The sequence below is a fragment of the Lonchura striata genome, chromosome 15 (assembly GCF_050655825.1).
Source record: "Lonchura striata isolate lonStrDom1 chromosome 15, ASM5065582v1, whole genome shotgun sequence".
In the NCBI taxonomy this organism is placed as follows: domain Eukaryota; kingdom Metazoa; phylum Chordata; class Aves; order Passeriformes; family Estrildidae; genus Lonchura; species Lonchura striata.
The window spans coordinates 2,576,767-2,602,043 of record NC_140717.1 but is presented as its reverse complement, the minus strand read 5'-3'; the positions used below and the strand labels follow the sequence as shown (position 1 = coordinate 2,602,043).

Below are 25,277 nucleotides of genomic sequence, written 5' to 3'. Positions count from 1 at the left end.
CCAAGTATCCTTCCTAGCTCCCTTCTTCTTATCTCACCCTACTTGGGATCACAGCACAGGCAGGCTGCCCAAAAAGGAGAGACAGGAGCCACTAGGGACTATCTGCTGAGTGTTTCCTGCAGGCAGCCAACAGCCTGGGAGCAGCAGGCAGCCCCCTGTGCCTGTCACTGCTGCACACAGCCGCTGTATTTGCTGGGTGGCACAGGAGGCACTGCTTGTTCCCTCTTGGCATTGCAGCCCGTGGGATGGTGGCAGCGAGGAGCCATCGGGCACTTCTGGGAGCAGCAGCACGACTGCACCGAGCTGCTGACGGCTGTGCAGAGCCAGCCCTTGCTGGGAGAGCAGAAAAGCTGCATGCAGAGCCGGACAGCAGCACAGGCAGAGGGCCCAGATGGTGAGTGCACAACTGATCCTGTGGTTCTTGTAGGTGCACAGTGAGACCCTGGCAGACTGCCCTGCAGCTCATCCCTGCAGTCACAGCAACCTCCTGGCACCAGTGCTGTAGTTTGGATTATATCAGGATGGGCAAAAGCCAGAGCTTAGACCTTTACCACGATTTCATTCAGCTCAACTTTCTAGCAGATCTCTAAGAACCAACTGCTGCAGTACTACCAAGCTGGAGTAACTCCAAAGTAGCTTTGCTGTTCAATCTCAGGACAGGCTATGGACCCAGGATCCCAGCTGTGCTGGCTGAGGCAGGAGGCAGTTTGTGCTCCTTGGGCAAGGACAAACCCACGCAGGAAAAAGCTGCCATGGAGCAGGCTTACCTGAGGAGCTGTGTGGGACGCTGCCATCCCCACGGACGATGGGTGGTAAGGGCACATTGTCCTGCTTCCTCAAGACCTTTTTCTTCAAGGCACCACCAGGGTGTTTTTTCTGCACTCCAGAAGCTGTGCCATTGACAGGTGGTAGGTTAATCCCTGCAGGAACCAAATAGGAGTTTATAAGTGGAGGGTGCTGGACAGGCTGATGATGAAAAGAGCCTGGAAACTTGCTGGAGGTGGGTAACATCTCTTTGTTATCCCAAAGAACTTCAAATATAGCAATAATATACCACTTTATACCAAGTATAACACTAAAATGGGCCAATGATCACAGAATCACAGAATCCAAGAAGAGTTTGGTTTGGAGGGCACCTTTAAGCACCATTTAGTCCAACCCCTGTGAGCAGGGACATATTCATCTCTGGTGTTTTCATTAGAAGGAACTGAATTTTGTTTTTTTTCAGGTTGAAAAGCATTCTTTTGGAGTCACCTTCTCGGGAGGCTGCTCTCCAGGAGAGAGTCTGAACCCTCAGTGTACTTTGCAAGACAGAATTTTCTACTCTGAAAGACTTTAGAGGTAAAGGTGGGAGGCTGATATTCTGGTACTGACTCAGTGAGGCCATAGGGAAGACACTTCACGCCTCTGTATTTTTCTTTGGGAAAAATAAATAAATCCTATTTAAGCTTCCACTCAGATGCAAGCCAAACAGCCCCCCAGTCTGATTGCAACAATGTGCAAAGGGCAAGCAAGTGGTCAGAAAGGACCACAAGTGTAGCCACCACTTACTTGCTTCAGCTTCATCCCCGGGCTCAACTGTATCAGGAGGCTGCAAGAATCTTTTATTTTTTCTTCTGTTCTTTATCCCTTCCACTATATGCTCTATGTCCTTTGGCTCTAAGTGCTCTTCAGCCAACTTCCACAATGCAGCACGGATCTAGGTGCAATGGAAATACATCACAGACTGTAAGCAGAGACACACAAACCAGACACAACATCTCATCCCGGGCACAGAGTCCATAAAGTGCCACAGGCTTCAGTGCAGCTCCACAGACATTCCAATAGTTTCAGAGGAAGGTCTCCCATCCTCACCCTGGCAATTACACACAGCGAGGTGGAACCCTTCAGTGCCACAACCTTACACTGTTGCAACTGCAACCTCTGTCAGGAAGGCCTGCTTGAAGCATGAAAGTCATAGGAGTGCTCCAAGACAGATGAAGAGCTCACATGGCCAGTGAGCAGGCAGTTCAGTTCCCACAGGCCATGGCAGGAGAATAAAAACCATGTGCAATACCCAGCAAGAAGGGGTAATGAGCTGTTGCTTAACACTCATGGCCAGGAACTACAGCTGTTTCTCCCTTCCTGCCTTCTGAAGGACTCAGTTCTGAAGGACTCTGAAAGGACTTGGTCTCTGAGACCATGAGACCAAAAGGAGGAGTCGTGAAAACAAGTTGCAGAAACACGGATGTTAATGAGCAGAAAACTTGAGAGTGAGAGGGCTGTGAGATGCAGCCACAAAGGTAACCCAGAAAAGTAAAACTCTCCCATTTTATTTTGCAGCCTTGCTTACACTCAACATTAGAATCTTTGCTTCTCTGCTTCTGAGGGTGCACTTTGCCTACATTCACTAATGTGTAGCTTACTCTGTCATTCAGAACTTCTCTAAAACAGCCTTTGCACATAAAGTATGCTTCTGGCATGACCTTAACACCATTTCCAAACTTGACACCACTGGAAATAGTCAAGCAATTGCTCAGTAGCTGTCAAATATATTCCCAAGAGAATCCCTATCCCCCAGGAGGGGAAGATTATGATTTTCAGTGACATTGTGGGCCAGGTACTAAATAGCCACTGGAGAGGAGGTCTGCTCATCCCTGTCCTTATTCCTTACCTTTCCAAAGCCTTCCTTGATCTCTTTGTCACTGGTAAAACCAGGACTGCTGGGATGACCCAGCTCCTTGGCCCGGCTCAGTGGGAGGCCTGGTAATGGAAGCAAAGGCTCTTGTAAATCTCTGGCAGACTTCAAGCCCCCAAAAATACCATGCTGGGCAACAGGCAAGACAGGTTCCAGATTGCAGAGCTCCCATTAAACACAGAGACTGGGATTGAGAGCAGCAAGGTACATCCTCCTAGACCCTCTCCCAAGGGATGGGCTACTGGCAGCAGCCATGACATTTACTCTGTTGGCCAGCAGACTGAGACCTGCTGCATGATGAAGGCTGCAGCCCCTGGATGCTGGAGAGCCTCTGTACTTGATAGAGAAGGGCAGAGATGGAGATTGCTCTTGACAGAGATCCCTATTTGCCCTTATTCATGCTGATTTTAGTAAACATCTTCTTTCTGGTTCCTAAAAGAAGTCCTGTGTTCTAATACCTACATTTAGATCAACATTTTCTTCTCTTTGTTGGAATATTTAAGAGGACATTCAAAGAAAAGCTTAGCATTGAGGGAGTGTTACCCAAATGTGTACTGTCTTCTTGACACTAGAGAATGCATTTTCTAACTGTAAGATATGCACCTTCCATTTCCTCTGCCTGCCCCACAGCTGAGCAGCCCTACAGCTCCAGGGGGCACTGGCAGAGCACAGCTCATTGCAGGGAGCACATGCAGGGCACAGCTGTTCCCTGGGAATGTGCTCAGGCTCTCCAGGCTGCCACAAGAGCCTTCCTCCCACCAGAGAAGGGCCCAGCTCCCCCCTTACCTTTTTGTGAGGCTGAGCCATGCTCAGCCTTCACCTGGTCCTCCCTGGCAGTGACTCTGGGGCCAGTGCTGCTCTGCGGCTCCTGGGCCAAGGTCCCCTGAGCTGGCTGGGAGCCGAGACCTTCATTGCCAAGGTTGGGCTTTGGCACATGGGTCCTCAAGCCAAAAAGGTCAGCCAGTTCCCTTGGGAACAGAGGCATCCCAGATCCTAGCCCGCACCAAGAGTTCTTTGCCTTCTTCCTCTCCATTTTTGTTGTAGTCTCAGAGGAAGCTGTAATTCAGGTACAAGAGAAGAAGTGAGTTCATTGAACTCATGCCTTTACAATCAGCCCATCTAATGGATGAGGAATTCAAAGCATATTTTAGTTACTGGAAAGACTGGTTGGTAATTTTTAATGAAACTAGCATCAGTTTAATTTCTCTGAACAATATGGAGCTGGAAAGAGAGAAGGGTTCTACTACTTCATGTGTTGCCTATTGCCTCCCCACTACTACAGGATGCCTTTGCTTCCAAACAGTTGGAAATTCACAGTGGTCTCTAGAATGTGACTCTGTCTAGGAAGTAATTGATTTCAAAAGTAGTTTTCAAGGCCTCTTTTTCTGTAGGTCTCACTCAATGCTATGTTGGGTTTTGCACTTTTGGGATTTTTATATTACTCTTTCCAACAAAGGAAGTGCTGGGACACAAACAATGTTAGATGCAAAGGAAGTTTTGCTTTCTCCTTTAATGTACCCAGTATTCAGCAAGCCTGTATTTGTAGGGAACAAAGTGGTTATCCAAAAGTTCCATTTTTGCTCCACTTACCTGGTCCAGGGGTTTATTCCCTACCTTCTTTTCAACAGACCCCCAAACATATACATGACCTGACTCAAAACATTTCTGATCTTGCCTAATACTGTCAATTCAAAATTTGTTATTTCATTCTGAAATACTCTCCAACAGAGCTGTTAGAACTAAAAGAACTAAATCTTTACATGGTTTCAAAGAGGATAAAATCATATGGCAGCCAAGCAGGATGAGTGTCTTAAAACTGGATTCTTTCACCCTGTAGAATGCTGCGGTCAGTAATAAAGGTGAGACAGGTAAGGTTTAATGAGGCCATTTCTAGTCCAGAATTAATCCAGCAAAAATGTCACCTTATTTACTGAGCACCCTAGCTGCACTAAACATTCCAGATGTATATCAGCAAATAAGGAGTCATTCCAAAGTGTCTGTACCCAGGATTTGACAGAACTAACCCTGAGCAAAGGGACCGGGGGATCTAATTCCTGTTTCTGCATCAGCAGAATTATTTCTTCAAGTCTCATCTCTCCTATCATTACACACCCAGAGATGGCAAAGGAACAACAACAGTGTCACTGAGGCTTTCAACCTGAAAGCATTGGCTGACCCAGATGCAACAGAGACTGCATTTTGTGTGGCACAATTCCACCTGCCTGGGATCAGGCAAGGCAGGAGCAGGGACAAGGCAGAAAGCAACTCCTCCCTAGCCTCAGCCTGCAACTCTGATACAGGCAGAGGGAGCCAGGGAAGAGATTTGTCATCCTGACCCTGCCATAGGTGCCTTTGGGCTTGTGCTGTAAGAGGGTGTCAAACCCAGACCCTGCATAGGCTGCATCCATTTGGCAGCCTCCTTCTCCTTCATTGGAAAATTCAAAAGGACTTTCTATCAAGCAGGAGGGAGGAGTGGGAACATTTCTCATTTCATGCCAAATGCCTTCTTTTTCACTACTAATTCTGACACTGGAAAGGTTTCATGGAGATAAAAGGAATGAGGAGGATGGAGAGGGAGGTGTTCTTTTCCTGCACTGCATTTCCAGGGCCACAAGGTACCACTCAACACTTCACACTGGAGGAATTTTCACTGCACCACCAGAGCATGCTCCCAGTGAGAGTCCACTGAGCAGATCAAGGATTTGAAATTACTTTAAAGAAACTTTGAAAATAATAAGTTTTAACCAAGCTTTACAAATGTTACTTCTGAGTTAAGACTACAATGTTAATTCTAGGACAGGCATGTCCTCTACCTACCTGCATCTTCAGAGTTGTTGTCTCGGCTTCTGCTGCTGGATCTCAGCCTTGAGAAAATGGAGGACAAAAGAACAAATGAGGAGGTAGAAAGAGAAGGGAGGGAATGGGTGTTGATGAAAGGAGGCAAAATTTCTTAACATGGTCACTCTGATGAAGGAGGAAATGCAACACAAACCCAACAAGAGGCAAAGCTGATTAAATTGTCCTTAAGCTTTCTGTTGCTGGAGTCACACAGAGCTGGCCAAGCTCCGGCTGAAACACAGCCAGGTTGATCAAACATCAATCCTGCTATACATCTATACCCCAAAATTTGTTGGGGATCTCATTTCACAGGGAGGCCCAGGCACAGTGAATTTTCACCTGATGGTTACAGAAGCAGCACCTGAATTTGCAGACACCTCTCCTGTAGCCAGCATTTGCCCAAGCATATTCTCCTGGCTGCAGAATTTGACAGTCAAGGATCACAGTATTCAAAGGTCTGCAGGATCCAGACCCGTGAAATACAGTTCCAAGTGACACCACTACAATTAAAAATGGAATCTATAGCCACGTCCAGGAGAGGACCCATCTTGAGGTGCTTTGAAGCCCTGCCTCCTCTTCCCCACCACCACCTCTGCTCTAGGGGCTTATGGTGTTGGGTTTGACATTGTAATGGATCATCATGGATGGGCAAAATGGTGAATACACAGAGATTTGCCTCAACACATGGAACACCTGACTGTGCAAAATGACCACACGAGATGGGAAGAGTGAGATGAACAGCGCACTGGAGCTGCAGACACCTTGGCTTACCTCATCTCCTGGGGCTTCTGGAAATCCTGATGTGGCAGGGACCCTGCAGTGCTGCCAACTGGGGGGCTTCCTGCCTTCCTTATTGGGGGGATCAAAGGTGGTCCCAATAACCCCTTCTTCGTATCCCCACCAATGGAATAGAGCGAGAAAGCCTGGAAAGAGTAGAACATATTGCTCAGATCAAGCATCCAGCCTTGCCCCCATTCATGCCTGAAGATATTCAGATATGCCCTCAGCTGAGACCTGGCAGGAAAAGTCAAACTGATGGTGGAGCTTGGACCAGGAGGGGAATGGAAAGGGAGGTGCCGATGGAGAGACCATGTCTCAGATTTGCCACCTCTCCCCTCATGCACACTTCTCTGCAAGTGTGGCTTCATTCCCAACAGGCATTCACATGTTGGACATCAAGATGTTCTGGGGTGCCACTGCCTCCACTGGCATTTTGGATGGCATGGGAGTGGGTTTAGATCACTATTGTCTCCCTGCCCCTAAAGGTTCCTAACAGCCAGTGCTGATCTCCAGCCAATTTCCACAAAGCCATTCTGCAGAATGACAAAACCTCCTTTTTCCAAGCCCCTCATTTCTTCTGCTGCTGTGCTTCCCTCCTGCAGATCCCCCGCAGCCTTTGAACCCAGATGCTGCTGAGCTCTCAGGGTGCTCGCTGCTCTCCAGCTCCCACACTTCCATCATCTCAGGCTCACTGGCATTTAGAAGCTCAGTAGAGCTCCCTGCCCTGCTGCTCTCTGCAAGGTCTCAGCCTGCCCAAGTTCCTCCAGGGCCCCCATGCCATGGCCAGGAAGGGGGCTGGAGGCAGAGGGTGCAGGTGCACACCCTTCCTTCATATCCCATCATTGCTGGCACAGTGAAAGAGCCAAACCAGGACCTGTTCAAACTTCAGTGAACTTCAAGTTCGTGTCATGGAAAAGGTCTCACAGCTCTGCCTACAGCACATCAAGTGAAACTTTACACAGGACTTTGTCTCCTTACCTCATGTCCTCTTCCCTCTGCTCTCTGCTCCTGTATTTTTATCCGGTGCTCATCAGAGCCATTGCCATTTCCCCCATTCTCCTGCTCTCTGCCATATGTCTGCCCTGGCATGGTGGAAGGAGAGCCCTTCTGGATGGAAGGCAATGGCTTGGATGGAAGGAGCATTGAGGGATTTCCAATGGAAAACCTCTTGGCAAGAGGATATCCGGTGAGGCCTGCGAAGTGGAGACACAAAATGTAACAAAGGCCACAATGCAAACCTAAAGCAGCTTACGCTCTAGATTTCATGGGACACATTTCCTGCCAACTTCTAAACAGGGAAGCATGCTTCTGCTGGCGGACACTGGAGGCAGGCCAGGGGAAAACCCTGACCCACTTCCACAGGGCTGCCACAGGAACAGCCTGGCCTCTGGGCTGCCCTGGGACAGCAGGAGCCCAGAGCCCTGTGCTGTACCCAGGAATGGCTCAGCTGCACATGCACCCTCCTGCTCCTCTCCCTGCCCCACAGCTGAGCAGCCCGACAGCTCCAGGGGCACTGGGAGCACAGCTCATTGCAGGGGCACATGCAGGGCACAGCTGTTCCCTGGCAATGTGCACAGGCTCTCTGGGCTGCCACAAGAGCCTTCCTCCCACCAGAGAGAGCCCAGCTCCCCCTCACCTCTGTGTGAGGCTGAGCCATGCTCAGAGGGGAAGGAGTGAGTTAGCTGAACTCCCACCTTTATCATCAACACATCTTACAGGTGTGGCACTCGAGGGGAATAATTTTTAATTACTGTGAAAATTCCTTTGGCTTTCTTTTTCATGGAACTAGCCTGGGTTTGATTTCTCTCAACAGTATTGACTTAGCAAGTCTGAAGGGAAACATGGAAGGGTCCAATGATAAGAGGGGAAAAAAGTTTCCTTCTTTGAGGCTGGCCTTATGGAAATCCCCAGGAAAGACCTACACAGATGTGACTGCCAGTTCTGCAAACCACAAAGACCTCTCAGCAAGCAGGCAGGCCTTATTGGTGTTTCTATAGCACCATAATACCATCCTCAGGTTTGGACATGATCAGCAAGCCAAGGAAGAATGGGAAATTTATCTTTACTGACACCCAGCATTGAGGGAAAAAAAAAGAAACAGGACTTGCATCTCATGACCATGTCCAATTTGTGGTCAGCTGTGGCCACAGTCCCTATCCTGGCTGACAGTGTGACTGATTTGGCTACTGTCAAAAAGGAGAAAGTAGAGTAAAATAATTAAAGAATTTTGTGGTGCCATGGCGTCCTTTCAGGATCATCTGTAGCTGTCAGCCACCTACTCTGACACAGAGTCAGCACTGGCCACCATGGACCAGTTTTCCCTGAAATCTGGTGGATTTTTTTTTTTGCCATTTGGCTTCAGCCTTTCACCTCCTTTCTATCCTCACCTTTGCCTTCAGAGGTCTTTCCTTTTGCAGTAAATTCCATCTTCAAACCCCTGCTTCTGCCTCACAGAAGTGTCTGGGTTTGAATTCGGGAGTAATCTCAGTGTGGGCAGCGACAGGAGCTTTGTACCCAGCCTTAGCACGAGGTTGGGTGACTCCAGTCGCCAGCACTCACTCACAGAGGCAGAGCCAGACTGTGACTGTGTCAACCACAACTGTCACAGCCCTGGCGTGGGGCTGCCCCTTTGTGATGCACTGGTAGTTACATCTATGGTTCTCTGGTTTCCATGGCTGCAAAACCACACCCCAAGTTCCATTCCTTTCCCTTCCCCAGGGCACCCAGCCCTAAGCTGGGCCAGGCCAGGCCTGAGGATTTCACACTGTCTAGGCAGTAAACCATTTCCAAAGCTACTTTTCAAGGTCTTTATTTCTGTAATTCCCACTCAGTTCTGGGTTGCAGCTTGTTGGTGTGGGATTTTGTTTATTTCTCTTCACATCCAACTAAGTGGTGGGGCACAAACATGGCACTAGGTGGTGGAAGTCAAAGAAGCTTTGCACTCCCCAGTTCAGGACCCCAGAATTCAGTTGGCTGATAGCTGTAGGGAACAAACTGACCATCAACCTTCCACTTTTGCTCTGCTTCATTGTTCCAGGGGTTTATTCCCTGCTTTCTTTATTGCAGAGGCACCCAAACCTAACATAATCATCATCTGCCTCAGAACATTTCTGATCTTGGTAGTTCCTGACAATTCAAAATTTTCTTAATGGAAATAGCCCAGGCAGGTTATTCTAAACAGAGTGGATAAAACTAATCATGCTTGATTTGGCAGAACTAAGCCTGAGCCATGGGGCCCATGGGTCTGATCCCTTTTTATACATCTGCAAAATTATTTCTTCAAGTCTCATCTCTCCTACCTATTCAAAGGAGCTTTGTACTCATCATTAGTATTCAGGGGGCTGATATGATCAGTGTATCTGTAGGGTGTAAATTGGCCATGCAAATTTCTCCTTCATTGTGGCAAGGCTTTATTCCGGCTTCCTTTCCTTCACACACACCCAAACCCAACATTACAACTCCTGCCTCCTGAGTTAGAATAGTTGACTCCTTTTTAATACAAGTGTACCTGGACTTAAGCAGGGACACTGGGCTAATCATAGTGGGAACTGGTTTGTAAGCCTTGTGCAAGCATTTTTCAGTAGAAAGAGGTAGATGAGATTTTACAACACATTCATGAGCAAGTCTGACCAAGAAGCCAAAGTACAAGACAAATACTTCCAAATCTGCCACCCATGGGGAAAGGAATCAGAAAAAAAGATTAAACAAATGCCATTGCAGCTGAATTCCCTGCATTTATCCCATGGTCCTGTTGTCAATGCAGGTGAACCCAACGGGAAGAAATTATGAAGTCTGACTCAATTCAGAAGGCTGAATGATTTCTTTATTACAACTATACTAAAATACATTAATATACTATATAAAAGGAGGATACTAAAACTGCATACTACTTTCTTTGACTCTAACACAACTCGTGACCCTCTCTGAGAGTCCAGCCCCAGGTGGGTTGGATTGGCCATCACGCTCAAACAATCCTTATCAGAATACAATAAAGTGCTCACTCCAGATAAACAAATCTCCAAACACATTCCACATGAGAAAAAACAAGGAGCAAAAATAGAAATTGTTTTCTCTTTCATTTCTCTCTGTGCACCTCTATGAAAAATCCTGAGAGAGGGAGAAATGTGCTGCCACAATTGTGTATGCTAAACCTTCTTACTAAACATGGATATAGAGATTAAAAACATAGGGAGTATGACATTAAAGAGGTTGATATGTGTATTATAACTACTTAGTGTTACCTAAGTTTCTTCTGATGGAACCTGATTTGTTTGCAAATGAAACTGATAGGTGTTAACTTGTGCATAACTGGAATGTAGACCTGCCTTGAAAACACAGTCTTGACAAGACACAAAAAAAAATTGTGCAACACCTGACATGGCTTGATTTTTTTTTAATTTTTTTTTTCTTTTCTACAGCAAACTACCTTTAAAATAGGTAGTTTGCAGTAGAAAAGCGGCTGTTTTATATAGTTACAAAATTCAGCAATATCTAGTGAAATTATTTTCTGGCTTGGCATATGCATATGGATTAGATAGTGGTAGATAACTTTATGTGCCAGGTCTGCCTCATTTTTTGTGAATTGTAGCAGTTCATGTTACTTGCAGATTTAACAGCCAGGGTAGATTGTGCTCAACAAAATTTCTGGGCCTTTGTTTCTCCCATCTCTTTGCTATTTCTTAGGGTTTAGGTAGATTGACTCCCCATTCATGAAGCAGTAAGGTAATTTTCAGCACTACACATGCATTTTAATCTTACTGACAATTTGCAACATGCTAATTTAGAGTGGAGCTTTTTCCTGACTTCCATTTTCAAGGGCCCTCTAGGTCTATTAAACTGTGTTTATATCTGTATGAATACAGCTACTTCATTACATCTAAAACATTCAGAATTACAATGTGGAAGGTCAAGAATACAAGGCTTAATTGATAGAATTTCAGGAATGATGGGTTATATTTGGAGGGGGAGATAGAAGGAATGGAAGTTAAACAGGAGTCTTTAAATGGCAAGTTTAAATCTCCCAGAATAGATGCATTAAATGTACAGGCCAGATTACTATTTTCTGCCACAAGGAATGTTGCTCAAATAAACTACATAAATCAAGGTCATTGGTGCTGGTGCTACTAACAATTGGTTATTTACAGCTGGAGTTTTTCTACTTGCAAAAGCACTTTCCTGACATTAGAGGCATTATCTGTTGTGATCTGAGAGAGATCCAAGAAAATAAAACACGATCAAGTAAAACCAAAACTGAGACAGTATATGTCTATAGAGCCTTACTTCAGACAGTCAGAATGTAGTGCTAGTTAAATCTGGGACAAAGGTGCTGCCTTTATTTACTGGTTGGCAATTTTCTTGTAGGGAAGGAAACCAAAAGCTCAAGAATTTGACAGATTGCAAGTCACTTTTGGATGCAAGCAATACCTTACAGTATTTTTCATGGAAAAAGCCCAAAAGCCAACAAAAAGCCAAACTAACCACAAAAACCCCCTTGAGACAAGACCAACACAAAACCTAAATATTAAGTATTTCTGTAGCTTTCCACTATTGAAAAAAAACACCTGGTGGTGATATGGAAGGGTATTGGTGGTTATGCTCAAGGCTATTCTTATACCCTCAGACTTTAACTAAATTTTCATATTGATTATGAGGTGGAACTCATTACTAGAACTTGATGGATTTTGAGGAAAGCTTTTTTTTTGGGTGAAGAACATCAGAAACCATTCAAAAGCGCTTTTTGTGTTATGAGAATACGAGGCTTTGGCTTTCTGCTGTCATTGTACTCCATTAAGTTGCCTTTTGCAGCCCGAGAAAATGCATTAATAACTCTGCCAAGTGTTCCCTGGAGGAGAAGCCGTGGTCAGGTTGCAGGATGGGCACAAAGCCACCGGGTGGCAGAGGAGACTGAACTATCCGGCAGCTCTGTGAGCAGCAGTGCCTGGGTTTGTGTTCCTGGCTGGGAAAGAGACCCGAGTAAGGCATCTGAGCTTCCTGCTCAATCTTCTAGAGGATTTTTCAGGAGCTGGGAAAGCAGAGAGAAGGGAAGAATCCAGTAGATCTAGTAACAGACTGAAGTACTCTGCTGGCCAGCTTAAATTGCTACACAAGTGTTGCATTGAGAAAGCAGTGCATAATCTAATGCACAGTTATAGGGTTTACTTGGAATAACATCCGTGTCCAAAAGCAGCATGTGCTTTCAATCTTTGTCCTGTTCTTCCTCTTTGCTTCTTATCTGAAATTTAAACTATTGACTGCTTTGAAGAAGGTGAAATGAAAAAAAGAGATCAATTATTTCCTCTTCTCTGTTGTACGGAAAACAGTAGTACTGGTATATTTTTTATAAGGTACTAGACTATTCCCACCTTCCTGTTGTGTGTGAGGGGCCTCATACTCTGAACTCTGCTGCTTCTCCCCTCACTGCCTCTATGTTTACACTTCAGGATTACGGCTTTAAAAGAAAGTGGAAAAAAAAATCCAAGTTGCAGTGCATCAGTTCCTCTGATGGAACAGTTCTGCATTCACTTCATGCTTAGTGTGCTAGATTGGTTTTAATTACTTTGTTTGCTTGATTTATAGTGAGAGATATTTGTTCTGCAGCTCATTACTTGAGGTCTCTGCATCTATCTAGAGCCTTCAAGTCACCACTGCCCATCATGAAGCCTGGAGCTGAATAAGAGACTGAGGTGATCTGGGTGAGGGACACAGTAGAGGAGCAATGTTGTCCATTCTGCTCTCTCTTTCTGTGCCTTGGGGTGGGCTGGAGCACCTGGAATATAACTTGAGAAATGCTGAAGATGCCCAAATAACTCACAGTGAATCCATTCAGCATTCTCTCTGTGAAAATTTACCTGTTAATATGAAAAAAACCCCATGGTGGCGGCTGGTAAGCGAGCAGCAGACAGCTTGTTAATAGGTCATTAGTAAAGTCCAGTTATTCTTTTCTTAAGATCAATGGATAATATAGTTTCTCACTCCATTGAAAGTGTTGATTAGCTAAAACTGAGGTATGGGCACTATGTGACTGGTTAACAACAGTTGCCTGGAGACCTGAGTCTTTGTAAATTTAGCAGGAATAATAATATATATTATATGCCAAATATAATAATACATTTATATAAATTATTATATAATATTTAATATTTGTGTTTATATTTATAACTGCAGATATGTTTATATTTATTTTAAGAACAGATTTATATTATTATATAAGAATATATTTATTATAAACAAAACCTGCCAAATATAATAATAAGACCACACAGATTCCTAGATGATAGCATACAGAAATCAAATAGCATGGGAAACATGGGCAGCACAAGTCACTAAAAGAAGAGGGTGCTGGAAAATAATTGTTTGCTTTGCATTTTGAAAATATTTCTGGTGTCAACTATTTTTCAAAAGCAAGCAAGGGGCAGTGTCAGTGAGCCAATGTTTTCCTTTGCTGGTAGAGCCTGGGACATGTATCCCTTCCTCTTGCTCTGGAAATGAAATTTATGGCTGAAATGTTCTCTGATTCATAAAAAGCAGGAAAATAATTCATCTAGGGCCTGATGCTCTGATTCCCATGTGATTCTTTTCATCTTTAGAGTAAAGTTTATCTGATAGGTGCTAACCCTTCTTCTCTCCAAGCTGCAAATTAAAATAATTAGCAAACAAAGCCTGTTGTAGATTTTCCATTGAAGCTGCAAAAAATACAAACAGACAGAGAAGCATCAAGGCACTTTTTCTTTCTTGTTCAAACATTATAAATGTCACCGATCATTTCACAGAATTAATCTTGCAAGATTAATTGCAAGAGCAGAAATGGTGTGAAAAGGGTAGGCTGTGAAAAAAAAAAAACAAAACTGGGTGAACGTTAATGCAAGTACTCTGGTTGTCAGTGATTCAAGCAAACAAGACACTTAGTGGTAGGTTGGCTGAAGAATATTTCTATAACAGAGAGAAATGAAGTGTGTAGAGTAGTAAATGCAATCTGAAGAGCCATTTCCTGGCAACAGTTTTTGTTTGTGTCATAGCCCACCACTAGAGAAATCATGGCTGTGTGTTCCTGTGTTTTTGTGCTGAGACTTTCCCTTCTTTGCTGTGAGCTACAGCGATGTGGGGTGTCCTGTGTGGAAATGAAACTTTCTAGGAAGTGTAAATGCTAAAGAAAGCAAAGGGTTGCTTCTTTGCATGTGCAGAATTTGGCTTGAAATACCAGCCCAGAAAGCAAATTGTGAAAGTTCCTCAGTCATTATTTAATTCAAATTTGTTTGGGAGAACAACAAGGTGACTCGTTTTTTCCACTAGGGGTTTAGAGGTATGTCCTTGGCTTTTAGTGTTTGATCAAAACTTGACAGGTTATTTAAAGCGGCGGGTTGTTTAAAGTTTAAATCATTATTTTGGCAGTTGATAATAGCATATCACAGGTGCTTAGGAATCAAATCTTTGGGCCTTTATACAGGCAAATAACCTCAATAAAATCCCTAACATAACCTCTGATACAGCAGACATTGTAAATATTGCAATAAAGGCTTGATCCTTTAAGGTCATGTAAGTTTTACCCAAAGTTTTCTTTTTTAGATACTAGAACCTGGATATTGTGCTGTAAACTTTGGTGTACTAGTGCACCTTCCTTTAGCTGTATCTGTAGATAGACACTATCATACAGAACTTGTGATTATTGTGAGACCATGCTTGCTTTCTCATTACGAAGCTAATGGTGTGTCAAAAAACTGAGTTAAAAGGGCTTTGGAAATACATGATTCTGTGAATAAGTAGGCTGCATTTCTGAAAGAATGGTTGTTCCTGCACAATAGTGCATTTCCCTCAAAAAAATAATATTTTTCCTAAATATCTGAAACACTTCACAGATGAGTGGAAGAGGAAGGTCCTTTCACAGGGGCCAGCATGGTTTGGCTTACAACTAACAACTTCCTTTGCTTGAAACCAAATTGAATGTTAGGTTTAAAGTACTTGCCTTCATCCATCCTCAATATTTTTAGTTATATGCTGTTTTGCAGCATATGACAAAATACAATTAGCTTTTCCATCTTGAGATTATATCTGGAGTCTTCAATCCTAGGTCCAGATAATTAGATGGGTTTCATTAACACAGAGGAACTAAGTGAAAGGAAGACTTCAGTGTCATGTTAATCCTTTTGTGTCCTTTCTCAGCCATCGATAGCACTTGGCAGGGGGGTTAAAGCAATGTGAAAAATACAGCACCAGCTCCAGTGGCAGGCCCATGGACATGAATGAACGCTGGCTCTTTCCCATGGGAAACAAAACTCACCCCTCCAGTTTCCTGATGTCAGTTTGTAAGAGGCATTTGGCACTGCCAGGGCAGCCCGAGTTGTAGGCGGTGGCAGGTTGGGTCTGGGAGACATCCTGCACCGTTTGGAATTTTAGGAGTGCACTTGGCTCCTTGTCTCCTCATTGTGTCACCACGAGCAGGAGCCCAGAGCTCCTGCAGAAACCATCGCAGCACTCAGTGGGAACAGACCTGTGTCCAGTCCTCACGCAGAGCTGTGGTGTCCAGCATCATCTCATTGGAATGAGGAACTGTTCCAGCTTTTTAGAAGGAGCTAAGGAGGTTTGGCCTTCAGATCAGCTCCTTCCCAGCTTTTGATTTGCTGCCCTGGGTAAGCTGCTGCTTGTGCCAACACTTGTTTCACAGCTGACCGCCCTGCTCTGCTGACCAGCAGCCATTGCAGGAGTTTCTGCCAGTGACATTGAATCTTTCAGATCACCCTAAGGAAAGCTCAGGGCAAAACCTGAGCATTGCCTGGGTGATGCTTTTAACATTAAATCTTTCCTCTGTGCTCCATGCCACGCACAGTAAATATTTGAGGAAGCAGGTTTGCTGCTCTAGAAATTCTTCAAAACAGTAATTAAACCACAACAGAACAAGATTTTTGGATGTGACACGATTCTCATTTTAATTCATTGTGCAGAAAACTTCAGGAGCACTGCTTGTGAGCTGTGTGTCTAACCTAAGTGACCTTGCAACCAAGAATTTAGAAAAGTGGGGAGAGATGGAATCACTACCACAAGGATCTGCATTGTGATTCTCCCACAGGCCTGAGGACACGGCCCACTTCCACTGGGCCGTGGCTTTTTACCCTACATCAAAACTTCATATTTCAGATTGTGGTGGTGAATCCCCCTGGCCTTGTCAGGCCACATGGTGATTTGAGAAACACTTGTCAGGCCTCGGCCTTGCTGAACAGCCCCTGGACCCAGCTCCTCAGGAGTTTTTCAGAAACACTGAGTGCTCCCAGGAGCTTGTGCTGTCTGATGAGCTCCTGGGGCGTTCTGTGAACAGCCTTGGAAACCACTTTTCTGGCCTCAGTGGCATGGCATCCTTCTTCTCCCACTTTCAAAGGCAGGCTGCTGACCCAAAGTGCAGCCATGAGGAAGCATTTTATTTTATAATCAACACTCCAAAAGGAGCCCCTTGGAGCTCTCCTGGACCACAGCAGCTGCCAGCAGCAGCCTCCCTTTGCGTGGGGCCTCTCAGAGCCAGCGAGCTCTCAGGTTTGCTGCTCTGGAAGGATCACCCATCAACAATGGATCCTGGGCCAACAGCCCCACTCCTGGAGTTAAGCTTGAGTGCTGTTAAGCTTTTAGGTGGTATTCCTTTGGATCCTTGTTCTTTCTGTCCCCTTCTCAAATGCAAACACACACACACACACACACACTCACACACACACACACGTATAGTTCTCAGTACATTTCTTGTTTAATTGACTGCATTGTATTTGTTACTTTTTTTCCTTGTTATGCCTTAATTGACCAGTAAGTAATAGTGTGAATGCTGCCATTGAATTTTGTTGAGCTGTTGCTCAATATTCAATCTGGCTTTTACTGAACCTTGCCAAAGAATTTTTAAGCAATCTTGGACACTTGTTTGTAACAAGCCATGGGACATGAGGTGCAGGGTTGACATTGAAAAGCAGGAGAGTCATTCCAAAGTGACAAGTTTAACTGTCCATTTTATTACTCTTCTATGTATTTCACTCTAATAAGACAAGCCAAGCTTTTATTGGAGGCAGAATGTGTGTGGGATGCACTACAGTATTATCCCATAATACTGTGGTCTGAATGGCACCCAGGATGGAGTTTAAAAAGATTTGAGGAACCCTTGTCACTTGTTATTTGCCTCACAACAGGTTGCAAACAACACAGTTGGACTGCTGTCCTGGGTAAATATACATACAGATGATTTTTCCAAAGCAGTGCATCTTTTTTCGTGTCCTCTTCTTACCTATGAAATTATGACTGAAAACACCTGTGAGCCAGATCTGTGTGAGGCTGCAAAGGAGCAAAGCTTTGGGATTTGGGCACACTCCTCTTGATTTCTTTTCTCAGGCCTTTTGTGAGCACAGAGTACATCTACATGGAAAACTTTTGACTATACAGGATCTTGTGGGTCCATTGTCCCCCAGACATGTCAATGGGTGGCTGAGTTGTAATGCCAAATGACAAAGAGCAGTGCAAATGACACAAAGAAAACATGGTAAAAGAGGAAGAAGAGAAGCCCAGTGATGACAGGATGTGTGAGACACTGGCACATTGAGTGAGCTGCACTCCCATAACCTCTAGGCTGGATAGGTCTGGGTCTCACATTCTCTGCTTGGCTTATTTAAATTTTATTTATTTATTTACCTTTTTTTAAAACCATCAAAATAAAATATATACACTTAAAAATATGTCACCAAAATTTCAAGATACAATCAAAATACATTTAATCAAAACTACATCTAAATATCAGAACATATGTACATCTGTATCTATGAAGACTAATGCATAAATCCTATTCTTCAACTACTCTTCAAGCAGGCGGCAGCTTCTTCCTGAACTTGGAAGGATGAGAGCTCTTCTGGATGAGAAGCAAGGACTTTGCAGGTAAGAGACAATCAGAAGTGTCCAGACAAAACTTGGTAAGAGGATATCCAGTGAGGCCTGCGAAGTGGAGACACAAAATGTAACAAAGGCCACAATGCAAACCTAAAGCAGCTTAAGCTCTAGATTTCATGGGACACATTTCCTGCCAACTTCTAAACAGGGAAGCATGCTCCTGCTGGCAGACACTGGAGGCAGGCCAGGGGAAAACCCTGACCCACTTCCACAGGGCTGCCACAGGAACAGCCTGGCCTCTGGGCTGCCCTGGGACAGCAGGAGCCCAGAGCCCTGTGCTGTACCCAGGAATGGCTCAGCTGCACATGCACCCTCCTGCTCCTCTCCCTGCCCCACAGCTGAGCAGCCCGACAGCTCCAGGGGCACTGGCAGAGCACAGCTCATTGCAGGGGCACACGGGGCACAGCTGTTCCCTGGCAATGTGCACAGGCTCTCTGGGCTGCCACAAGAGCCTTCCTCCCACCAGAGAGAGCCCAGCTCCCCCTCACCTCTGTGTGAGGCTGAGCCATGCTCAGCCTTCACCTTGTCTTCAGTCTGGAGTTTCTTCAGGCACCCCATGTCATGACTAGGAAGGGCGATGGAGAAAGCGGGGGCAGATGCACGCCCTTCCTTCGTATTTCGTCATTTTTGGCACAGCTAAGAGGTCAAATCCGGAGGTGTCCAACTCAGCATTTGGTCATCTTCCTGGAGAACATCCTGCCTTCACCAGCACAGAATGTTGGAGAGGTTCTCCCGCATGTATCGAGGTTTGCTGGCAGCACACTTCTTCAGTTTGTTGCCCATAACCTCATAGAGGGCCAGGGCAAGCCTGGTGGCCACCGTGCGGACGTTGGCACTTCGGACAGGCAGAGCTTTTTTGTCCAGGAAGGACCAGAGCACAGGCAGGGCGTAGCGCTGGATGGCTTCAGGGCTCCTGGCGTAAACCCACTCCACGAGCTCTGCTGGGAGAGAGACACGGCTTCTTACCCACCAGCCTCCATGCAAACAAGGGTCTACCTCTGCTTTTGCTGCTTGGAAGCCTCTCTGGCTAAGATCAGTGAAAGAGCATGCACAACCCCATGATCCAGAAACGGGCAAAGCAGCTGGTGATCCTTGAAACAGAACCACCAATGCCTCAGGACTAATTTCTCCAACCAGAGCCTTGTCCCTGTGGCAGACTTTGTACCTTTACTAAATTATTTCACAATCTATTTCTGCATGAACAATGACTGAAATATCAAATTGCCTTTTATTCCTATTAAGGAGTTGTCTAAACCCACACTGAAGATTTGGAAATGCACCCTAGAGAGGCAATTAAGAGATTTCTAGTAAAAGGGATGATTCCATGTTTGTAACTTTGATGTCAAGTACCAAATGTCTAATCTGACTCTTCCCTTTGCTCAGTGGCACACAGCAAAGGGCAGTATGAGAACACACTTCAAAACTCCAGCCCCCCAGAGATGGCTGCTCCTTGACAGCTGGAGAAGAAATATCAGTGATTAGCTGGTGTCTTTGGCAGAATGATTTTGTAGCTCACAACACAGAGCTGTTTCAAACTTCAGCGTGTCTTAGAGAATTACCCAGACCCCATTGCCGTGGCATTTGGGCATCTCCACATTTTAATGGCATTTCCTCTCCAATGTTAATGGCATTTTTTCTTATAATGTCCACTGAAATAGGGGCATAGAGAGAGAAAAATGCTACACAAGCAGATTGAAATTTAACCAAAACGCAAGTATTTTTCTCACATTGTTTCTGAAATCTGCTCTCTGCTCATTTTCTGAACTGAACTATATCAAACAAAGACAAAAATTTGCTACTAACAGTATATTTGGAGGCCATACCTGCGATACAATCTGCGACATCCAGCAGAGCTTGGCCACTCATTTGGCTCCATTGATTGCTGCACTCTTTCATCAGTGATATTTTATCTACAAATGAAACATATGTTTTTGCTCACTCTTCTGAGGTCATAGGAAAAGACAGTGAGGAGGGAAAGGTCAGGGGCAACCCCATTTTATACAAGAAAGTAAATTTCTGCTGATTTTTAAATCCTTTTCATCTTTCCTTCCAGCCTACTTGGCAGGGTTTAAGATCCCAAAAGAAAAGTTCTCCTTTCACATTTGTAAATTCAAGCTTGTCTTCTGTACCAGGAGCTATGTTAAAACATTTCACATCAGGGATCTCAAGAGTTCGGTCACATGTAAGCAGTGAAAAGGGTTTGTATCCCACAGCAAAAAGGAAGAACCCCATCCTTGGGACTCAGGCAGTTCCTGAGTTCACAAAGCAGCTGAGCAGGAGAAAGTGGAAATGCCCCTTGGAGACCTGCCTCTTCAACACTCCATTTTTCAGTCATTTTCAGAGCTGACATAAATCTGTGTGGCAAAGGAATTTAGAGCAGCCAGTGCCCATGTAGATATTTGCTAGAGCAATCTTGCCCCACACAAAACAATATGTTGAACAAGGCACCATTGACATCTGGATTTAGATTTGTTATAAATAAATTAACTTGGTGAATTGTAAGTTCCCCTTTGAAAAAAGAAAACAAAGAAGAAAGAGGGAAAATAGGCAGCTAATGCCTATAATGTAGAGCCTTCCAGATGGCTGCTCTGCAGAAGCTCTGATGGGCCAGTGTCCCTTCATGCCAACAGCCAAGCTGTTCATTTGGGAAGTCAGATGGGGCCCAAGCAAACTCCAAAACCCCTTTGCCTCTGAATTGTAGCAAAGCTGTAGTCCAGGACTTGCTCTTCAGACAAGCAGCACAGAGCCAAGGGCTCCTGGGACTTTTGGGAATTGCTGATCACATTCAAGCCTGTTTGGGGACTGGTGCATAAGGGGCTGCACCTCCACAGCTTCTGGTGGGTGTCAGCTGGAGCATTCCACAGACAACAGCAGCTATCAAGGCACTCAGTGTTCTCTTTGTGTGGGAGAGGCAGAGATGCAGTTGAGGAGAGTCCATGCTGGGGGTCAGCCTCACCTAAATGAGCAATTGATTCTTCCAGTGCTCTCATAGCCGCAGCGTGAACCCCGGGATCATTTGAGCTCAGGTTCTTTGCTATTCCTTCTACCAAACGGATCATCACAGGGTTCATGGCATCATCCAGGAGCCCTATGATTTCAGCTAGCACATCCAGCGCCTTCTGCCTCACTTTCTTGTGGCTGTCACATATTCTCAGGACAAAATAATCAAAAATCTGTGAAGAGAACAAACAACATGAAAGCTGGATTAAAATGTCCTTGTTTGAAGAGTGGCTGCAGCACTCAGAAGATCCTTTCTCTCAGGTCAGCACTTGCTTGCCCAATTTCACTGTTTTCCTGTGGGCCACTCACTGGAATGGTTGTGCAACCTCATGCTGCTTGAAAGATTTTCTTCTGTTTTTAAGTGGTTTGGTTGGGGACAAAATAGTTCCTATGGTATTTCTCTCCACTATAAATCATTAAATCAATTCAATTTATTAATGAAAAAGGCTTCCTTTGCTTTACAAGTAAGGAAGCAGATATTTACAATGCCCATTTTTCTATATGGTTGCCTCACGTACTGAGGGCAATTATGATTTTGCCAAAACTATGGCTGGAGGAGATATAAGTTTTGTTTGTCTCAGAATCTGTGTCTGGAGAAGTGCAGGGCTCTGATCAACTCTTCCAGGATCTCTAACTAACAGGTGAACTTCTGAAATGTAATGTACTGTACAACTCTCATTAGAGCAGGTTCAGTCCACTTGACAGCCACATTATCAGGCACCTTTTTCTGGAAAAAGGGAAAAAGCAGTTGAAGAGAGCCTGACAGAGGAATGGTTGAACGACAAGGGACATGATACTGTAAAATTAATCCAAATAGGGAGGGCTACGTGACTGCTGCAAAGTTCGCATGGCCCTGAAGAGTAGATGGTGTGCAGAAAGCAGGATATTGAAACTGCTTGGTATGTAGAAGTAGATAGAGAAGAACAAAGGGGTACTAAGCTGTTCTAACTGCAAGGCCAGCTGGACAGGCATGTATAGATCATAAAGATACTTTTAAGATAATAGTACAAGTCACATAGCAACCAATCATGAGCTTGGCTTTTGCAATATGTATGAGCTAATTAACGAACATATATAAACTGTGTAATCTGTCACAATAAACTGAGACTTGATGATCATGATAGCATGAGTCTTGTCTCCCGCGGCATTTCCCTCTAACAACTGGCGCCCGAAAGCAGGGACCTGATCCGAGCCTAAGGCGAGAGAGGTGCTGCGTTGGGGTTCGGGTCCTGCAGCTGGAAGGACGGCGAAAATAAAGAGAAGAGGCAAAACGCTCTGCTCCGCGCCCTGAGTGACCGTAGAAGCGGGCTCAGCCGATACGTGCTGCCGAAGCCTGAAGGAGCCAGCAATGGTACCGACGTAATCATGGAAAGGCAAGCAGCATATGATTTATTTAGTGCTTCTCTTAGAAAAAGGCAGATTAGGGGGATTGACTTAGATAAGGATCTCCCTTCGCTATTGCATCATGCTGAGTCTTACGGCTTTTTCGTTAACCCCCATAGTGTTCATGAACTTTCCGAATGGAGGAGATATAGGGATAAGTTGTGGGAATTAGTGTTAGATGAGGATAAACCGGGCAAGGAAATGAGTAAACTTTGGAGAGTGGTTGATAACGAATTGTTAATGTGTCAGGCAGAAAAGAGGGCGGTGGAAGTGATACGGACAGCTCTGGAGAAAAATAAGGAATGTAAATCCTCGCTTCTCTCCAGTGAGCCAAACCCTCCGGTTCTCACAAATTTTCCCATTCCCATCTCTGCTTCTGAAATGCCTGTACCTCCCATAGACACTAGTAGCATTGAGGTGCTGGAAATTGAGATCCAAATTGCTTTATGCAACGGGACTGGGATCCCAAATTCACTTTTTGTGAACGGGGATCAGGTAGAACGGAGCAGGCGCGGGGCCAGACAGAGCGGGGCCGGCCAGCACCGAGCCGGAGGCGAGCCCGGGGCGGAGCGGACATCAGCCGAGAGACGGAAGGCTCCTTGCTGCCGAGCAGCAGCGCAAGGGGGGAGAGGGGCGTTCCTGGGGCTCAGCCGCGCTGGAGCCGGAGCAGGCGGGGCGCGGCCGTGGCGGGGGTGTCTCTTCTCCCATCCACAAGGTGACACAACAAGGACGGGAGCGAGGCGGCGCCGCCCCTCATCGCCCCTCAGCGCCCAGCAATGGCGGCGGAGATGGCGGCACAGTCCTGGTTGCCATGGCAGCGACAACGCCGAGAGCAGCAGCGCCGCCGGTGGCGGGATCGCAACACTACAGCAAAAATTTCAACAGCATCTTCCCAATTTCTTACAAGAGTCAGAGACATAATGAAAAAGTACAGCAGTACCGAGTGTTTTCCAAGATACCAAGAAGGATGAACATTATGTGAATCAATGTTATTTCAAATATGATATGGATAAAAATCACTGTATAAAGATAGAAATGTTAGTAATGATTTAATTACCAAAAATGTCTCTGAAAACAAAGAGTTGAGAAAATGTCATCTGATGGAATTTTAGTATTGAGTTTGTAATCTCCGTCTTTGGGTTTTTATAGATAATAATATAAGTAATAGTGATTTTTAAGTTTTATAGATAATACGATAAATAGTGATTGTTAAGTTTTTGTAAGTAATGATAAGTAGTGATTGTTACTAATGTTATATGAGTGCTTTAAAAGGATTTGCTTAAACTATTTTAAACATTTCCTGTTAATAGGTTAATCATAAAATGTGAGTTGTCTGATTTTTGTGATAAGAATTATTATTAAGGTATTAAGGTATTAAGGTGTTGTTATAGTATTTACAGTCAGTTTTCATATGTTTTATTGTCTCTTTAGGTGATTGATTACAAGATATTTTTTCAGGATCCTGTGTTTTTGATTTTTTAACTACTCACGTGTTTTCTTTATCCAATCTTTTATGCAGCTGCAATTCATCTTCCTTTAAAAATTCATTGTCCAAATTTTAGTTCAAGATTTCAGACTTCAAATTTTCAGATTTCTGAAGAAAGGGTTTGTTGTATTTAGAGAATTTTTGTCTTGAAAGAGATTTTAGACAGGTTCAATTATTTGATAGTTTGATAAAGTTTTAATAATAAGGTTTTTTACTTATAACTGTTATTTCTAGGACTTTTGTTTTATAATGTGTTAAAACATATCCTCCAATTAGAGTTTGAGCTCTGGCCAAGCTCTGGCTCTACGTGGATGGTGTGATTGACCCAGGTGTTTTCTGCATCAAAAAGTATTCAAGTCCTTTTGGCTTGACAATTTGACCATGTAAGGCAGCTGAGCCTCAAAGGGAGTTTTGGAGAGACATGATCCGGACATGTTTTATCCAAATCTCTGTTGTTTTAAGGTTTATCAGCTGCTGCAGACTCTGGGATGACAATTTGATAGTGTAGCACTTGGTAACTGTGATTTTATATGTAATATTAATTGTGTATTATCTGATTGATTTTTATTTGTTGTTAGTTTCTTTACTATATGCATTGTTTTGTTCTTGATGTTTTTTCATGTTTATTATAAAGATGTTGATATTTCCATTTCTTCATGCAAATTTTAGGAAACAGAATTGAGAGAGGACCCTCCAGTCCCTGTGGGGAGTGTTGAGTTTGTTTGTGTTTTAGCAGGTGCAGAATCTGGATAGATTTCATTGAAGAATGTTAAACTTATCAATTTCAAGAGAACACTAATCTCTCCACAAGTAAATCAGAGGATGCACAGCAAAAGTGGATTGTGCAAAGATTTGTGTTTCACCCACAGAAGATTGTAGACTTTGGGTTTTTTCATAAGTGTGTTTTTAATTATGTTATAGACTTTTTTTACTAAGTTTTAATGAGTTTTAGTAATGCCTGTGATTTTTCTGTTCATTTTACCATTGCTTTTCAATGGCAAAAGAAAAAGAGGGACAATCAATTAGATAATCAAAAGCATAACATTAAGTTTATCATAAATATAGTTTGTATTTAGAATTAAGTTTGTTCCTTTCATGTTAAACAGAACAATCAAAACCATGAGAAATATGAAGTGGGGTGCACTTCTGTAATACTAACCTCATTTTTCACCCCACGAGTTGCTTCAGTGCAAGCTCTCACACAATTAAAAA

At 44.3% G+C, this 25,277-nt stretch overlaps 1 protein-coding gene across 1 annotated transcript in view; it reads right to left on the bottom strand.

Annotated features, from left to right (window-relative positions):
• LOC146765978 (TOG array regulator of axonemal microtubules protein 2-like) overlaps positions 1-23,319 on the bottom strand; it is a 55,452-nt gene extending 32,133 nt beyond the window's left edge. Inside the window, exon 1 of the mRNA XM_085592818.1 lies at positions 768-23,319. The gene's annotated coding sequence lies outside the window, so the exon portion shown is untranslated. The remainder of the gene's footprint in view (positions 1-767) is intronic.
• Positions 23,320-25,277: the final 1,958 nt, after the last annotated feature.